Here is a 6,001-nt window from a genome sequence, read left to right as displayed (position 1 = left end):
GCTCCAAATCACGCGCACGCGTCAGGTACGCGTATGCGTCGCTCCTCATTAGTTTTCTCCTTTAATTCTTGTACTGCAGAAACTCCATCAAATCCAGCTGAATGCTACCTAAAATAAATAGAAATGCACAAGACTCAAAGTAGCATCCATAGTGGCTAAAAGATAATTAATTCTTGATTAAACTCAACAATTTAAGTGTAAATTCACTAGGAAAAGATAAAAAAGATGCTCACGCATCAAACAACAACTCCCTTTTCTATTTGTTTGACTAAATTCTGCAAGATAACTATTGCTTACTCAATCCAACAATCCTCGCAAGATCGACCTTCACTCACCTGAGGTATTACTTGGACGACCCGGTGCACTTGCCGGTGAAATTGTGCGAGTTCAATTTTGTGCACCAAGTTTTTGGCGCCGTTGCCGGAGATTGTTCGTGATTGACAACTACCGGTTGTCTTGTTACTTAGATAAAGTACTTTTACTAGTTTTTCTTTTAATTGTGTTATTTCTTTTCTTAAAATTTTTCAAAAATTCATCTTTAGTAATCTTTTTCTCTTTTTCAAATTTTGTGTCAAATTTTAAGTTTGGTGTTTCTTAGTAGTTTTGGTTAATTATTTTTCTTTCTTCTTGATTTTTGAAAAATTTTTCTTATTTGCTTTCTTGAACTTTTGATTTCTATCTTGTTTTACCTTTTATTTCTTTTTTTGTGTTAGAATCTTTTGGTATTTTTCACTTGTTTGATTTCAAATTTTTAAGTTTGGTGTTCTTTTAGTATTTTTTTTTTAAATTTTTAAAACTAATCTTGCTTATCTTTCTCTTTTTAATTTTTGAGTTTTTCTTGTTACCATATTTTGATTTAATTTCAAATTTTAAGTTTGGTGTCTTTCTAGAGTCTTTTTGTTCTTTTAAATTTTTGAAAAAAACTTTTCTTTTAAATTTTTGAAAATTTTGAATATTTTTCTTTCTTGATTTAAAAATTTTAAGTTTGGTGTCCCGTTAGTATATCTTGTTGTTTAAATTTAATTTTTTTGTTTATCTTTTCTTCTTTGATCCTTATCATATCTTTTTCTTTAATTTACAAAATTTTGTTATTTTATCTTTATTTTAAATTCAATTTTTAACGGTTATTATTTTGTTAGTTTTTTTTCTTCCAAATTTAAATTTTAAAATCTTTAAATTTTTAAATCTTATCTTATCTTATTTCTTTCTCTTAACTTTTTCTTTCCAACTTTCGAATTTTAAAATCTCTCTTTGACTTTCTCCTTTTAATTTTAAAAACTTTTCAAAATAAAATCTTCTATCTTTAATTTCAAATCTTGTTAGTTAATTGTCTATCTCATCTTTTCTTAATTCTTCCTTTTTCAAAAAAAAAAAAAACCTTTTACTTCTTTCTTTTTCTTTTAATTTAAAGTTTTTTAAAAAATCTCCTTTCCTTATTCCCGGTTCTTTTTATTTGTTCTATCTTAGTTGATATTTTCATTATAATTTCTCATAGGGAGTCCTCTATACTCTAACATAGAGACCACCAACTTCCTTTCTTGTTTTGTTTCTTATTGTTTATGATCAGGAACATGGATAGAGAATCCATTCTTGATCCCGATCCTGAACCTGAGAGATTCTTAAGGAGGCGTCTACAACAAGCCCAAGCTAGCAGAGTTAAAGAGAATATCTCACGGATGCTCTTGAGCAAGAAGCTGAAGATACAACCATGGCAGCCAATTCAGACGCTGGAGGAGATGCAAGAAAAGTCCTTGGGTTTTATACTGCACCCACATCTGTATTTCTATAGGCGCAGCATCTCCATACCTGCCATTGGTACAAACAACTTTGAGCTTAAGCCTCAACTGGTCACTCTAGTGCAACAGAATTGCCAATTTTATGGACTTCCACAAGAGGACCCCAATAAATTTATCTCTGATTTTCTACAGATCTGTGATACTATCAAGACTAATAGAGTGAACCCAGAGGTCTACAACCTCATGCTCTTCCCCTTTGCTGTAAGGGACAGAGCAAGGCTATGGCTGGATTCTCAGCCTAAGGAAAGCTTAGACACATGGGAGAAGGTGGTCAATAAATTTCTGACCAAGTTCTTTCCACCTCAGAAGTTGAGTAAGCTTAGGGTGGAGGTCCAGACTTTCAGACAAAAAGAGGGAGAGTCCCTCTATGAAGCTTGGGAGAGGTACAAGCAGCTGATCAGAAGATGCCCTCCTGATATGATCTCAGAATGGACCATGTTAGAGATCTTCTACGATGGCCTCTCTGAGATATCCATGATGTCATTGGACCATTCTGCTGGTGGCTCACTCCCCATGAAGAAAATGCATGAAGAGGCGCAGGAGCTCATTGATATGGTTGCCAACAACCAATACATGTGTACACTTCTGAGAGGAACCCTATGAACAATGGGGTGGCTTAGAAGAGAGGAGTTATGGACGTGGACACACTGGACACCATCTTGGCTCAGAACAAGCTCATGTCCCAGCAGATCAACATGATCTCCCAGTACTTGAGTGGAGTGCAGAGCTCAACTGCCAACTCTCAAGGGGCAGCATATGAGGGAGACGCTGGTAACACTGCATGGACCACTATAAAGGAGGTGAACTACATGGAAAACTCCTCCAAAAACTCCAATAATAATTCCTATTCGAATACCTTCAATCAGGGATGGAGGAATCACCCCAACTTCGGGTAGAGAGACTAGCAGAGGCCTCAACAAGGCTTCAACAACAATCAGAGTGGAACGAACTAGAATTGGTTCAACAACAGACCATTCCAACTCTCTCAGCAGTAGATGGAGACTCCCACACAGAGCCTCTCTGACCTGGCTAATATAGTCTTTAACCTCTCGAAGACCACTCAAAATTTCATAGCAGAAACTAGGTCTTTCATTCGGAATTTGGAGATACAGGTAGGACAGCTGTGCACGAGGATACCTGAGACTCCCTCTAATACTCTTTCAAGCAACACTAAAGTAAATCCAAGAGAAGAGTGCAAGGCCCTCACTATGGAAGCTAAAGCTGAACCCAAGGAGGAGCCTGTTGCAGAGGAACTGAAGGAGATCAAGGCTTAGGAGGAGATTGGGAGTGTCGCCATGCACGTCCCTATAGAGATGAAGGAGCCTAAAGAACAACCCTCTATGGTCATGCAAGAGGAGCCTGAGGATAAACAACTTGCTCAGTTGTTGGCAATTCTCAGGAAGCTGCAAGTTAATAACACTTTTGTAGAGGTGTTGGAGAAGAAACCCCCTTATATGGCCTCTTTAAAAAGTGCTATCTTTGAAAAGAAGGCCCTGAAGGGGGATGAGACTGTGGTACTGACCAAGGGATGCAGCGCCCTGGTCCAAAAGAAGCTATCTCAGAAGCTGCCAGATCACAGAAGCTTTCTTATTCTCTGCACTATAGAGACCATCACCTTTGAGGAGGCATTGTGCGACCTTGGCTCAAGCATTAATCTTATGCCTCTCTCTGTAATGAGAAAACTGGGGATCCAAGAGGTATAACCTACTAGAATCTCACTTAAGATAGCAGTTAAGTCCCTGAAATGGGCATATAGCATGGTGGAAAACATCATTGTAAAGGTTGAACACCTTTACCACCCGGCGGATTTCATGGTACTTGACACTAGAGAGGACAAGGACAATTTCATCATCTTTGGAAGGCCCTTCCTAGCTACTGCGAAGGCCTTAATTGATGTGGAAAAAGAAAAGCTAATTTTGAGGCTATGGGAGGATTACATCCTATTTAAGATCCCCAACTCTCACTCTCCATCAGATAAAGGAGGTATCACTGTACAACACTTAGTGTTTCAGCCATCTCTCAGTGCAGAGTCTTATAGAGCCCCCAGACATCAAACCTAAGTTTGGTGTTGGGCATTCATCACCAGCTACTGAGGAAGGAGGCACCAAGAAGAAGGTACCAAAGAGCTAGAGGAACAAGAAAATTCTAACTGAAGACTTCTCACCTGGCATGCGAGTTGTCCTCACTAGAAGTCTAGTCATTCTACATACTGTGAACAAGATCTTGTCTCTGGAGCATGTTGAATTAATCCATGAGAGCACAGGAAGAAAGTTCACTATCTTTGCCTCTATCAACCTCCATTAAGGAGCTGTCCATCAAGCTAATGACGGTAAAGAAGTACTTGTTGGGAGGTAACGCAACCATATGTATATTATTTCTATTTTCCTTATTTTCATTCATTTTTAGTTTGCTTTCATATCATTTTATTTTCTAGTAATTTCTATAGTTTTCCCTTGATTTTTAACATTTGTGATCATGTGTAGCACCTAGAACAGAAGCAGAAATGCTTGGAATTGAAAATAGAACACCCTGGAGAGAGCCCCTTACTAGCGTTAAATGCCAGAACTGGCACCCAACGCCAGAAGGGGAGGAAGGAAGGGCGTTCAAAGCCCATTAAGGAGCAGATCTGGACCATTTTCTTAGTACCCATTGGGTGATCAATGCCTAAACCTAGCGCTGATGACAGAGAAAAAATATCGGTAAAAATTTTCACAAAACAAATATAGCGTTGCAAGTATAGTTCTAAATCGACAATTAAACCTCAATCAAAATTTAATTTGTTTGTCACTTAAGCAAACCCAATAAAAATAAACCGAAGAATTTAAACCCCGGGTCGTCTCTCAAGGAATTGCAGGGAAGTGTTTATTATTGGTTATGATAAAGTATATTTTTGGGTTTTTGAAATAAGGAACAAGAAAATAAAATGGCAATAAAATAAATCAATAACTAAGAAAGTTCCTAGAAAGGATTGAGAATTAGAATTCCTATCCTCATTATCATTATCAATTGTGATGGTAATTGCTTTTTGCTTTCACTTAGTTAACCTCTAACAATGAAGGAAAGTCAAGTGAGCAAAATCAACTTAAGTTCACAAGTCCTAATCAAAGATTAGATTTAGTGAGCCTAAGCCAACTAGTAATTTTCAATCACCATTCAACAAAAGACTTTGACAACTCAAGAGTCTCTAATTAATCAATCCAAGCTAAGAATACAAAAATCTAATTAAAAATCCTCCCAAGTATTTTATCAAATACTTGGAAGGTGCAAAATAAAAGCATAGAAAACTAACAAGACATAACAAAATCTAAAACTAAGAATTGCAAGAGAGAACAATAACAACAAATTAAAGGAAGCAATCATAAATATGAAAACATAAATTGCATTAACATGGATCAAAGGAAGTATGAGAGTTCATAAACTAAATTGGCAACATAAAGGAATCAATGATAGAAGTAGACAAACCAAAGTACTAGAACAAATAAAAGTAGAAGACAACTAAATAAAAGCAAGGTAAAAATCTGAATTTGAGAAAAGCTAAACCTAAAAACCCTAAAACATAGAGAGAGGAGATAGCCTCTCTCTCTAGAAAACTACATCTAAAACCTAATTTGTGTGAAGGAAAGTGTGAATCCTTGATTCCCCCACTCTGCAGTCTCTAATCTGTATTTTTGGGTTTGGAACTGGGCCAAAACCAGCCTAAAAATCGCCCTCAGCATTTTCTGATATCTGCAGCATATGACGCTGTGTCATGCATACCCGTCATGTCATGCGTACGCGTCGCTCGTCTGCTACACTGGTTACGCGTACGCGTCACCCACGCGTACGCGTTGCTGCCAGCTTCTCAAAACATCATTTTCTTGCGTTCCTTCCACTTTTGCATGCTTCCTTTCTGTCCTCTAAGCCATTCCTGTCTTATAAACCTTGAAAACACTCAGCAAACATATCATGACATCCAATGGTAATAAGAGGGGATTAAAATTAGCAAATTTAAGGTTAAAGAAGAATGTTTTCAATCATAGTACAAAATTAGGAAAGAAAGTGTAAAACATGCGAATTATATGAATAAGTGTGAGAATAGTGGATAAAATCTACTAAATTAAGCACAAGATAAACCCTACAAATGGGATTTATCAGTTGAACGCCCCACCAACTCAAAAAATAAGTGTCCCTCTTTGGTGTTCAACACCAGAACTGGTGTTGAACGC

The 6,001-nt window shown here is 37.2% G+C and overlaps 1 non-coding gene across 1 annotated transcript; it reads right to left on the bottom strand.

Moving 5' to 3' along the window:
* Positions 1 to 2,111: 2,111 nt before the first annotated feature.
* LOC130953850 (small nucleolar RNA R71) lies at positions 2,112 to 2,218 on the bottom strand. Its single transcript, XR_009076015.1, has one exon. It is a non-coding gene; the product is annotated as a small nucleolar RNA R71 (small nucleolar RNA).
* Positions 2,219 to 6,001: the final 3,783 nt, after the last annotated feature.

The sequence above is a fragment of the Arachis stenosperma genome, chromosome 1, assembly GCF_014773155.1.
Source record: "Arachis stenosperma cultivar V10309 chromosome 1, arast.V10309.gnm1.PFL2, whole genome shotgun sequence".
Lineage (NCBI taxonomy): Eukaryota > Viridiplantae > Streptophyta > Magnoliopsida > Fabales > Fabaceae > Arachis > Arachis stenosperma.
Note: the sequence above shows the minus strand (reverse complement) of the source record. Positions and strands in the feature narration are given on the sequence as shown.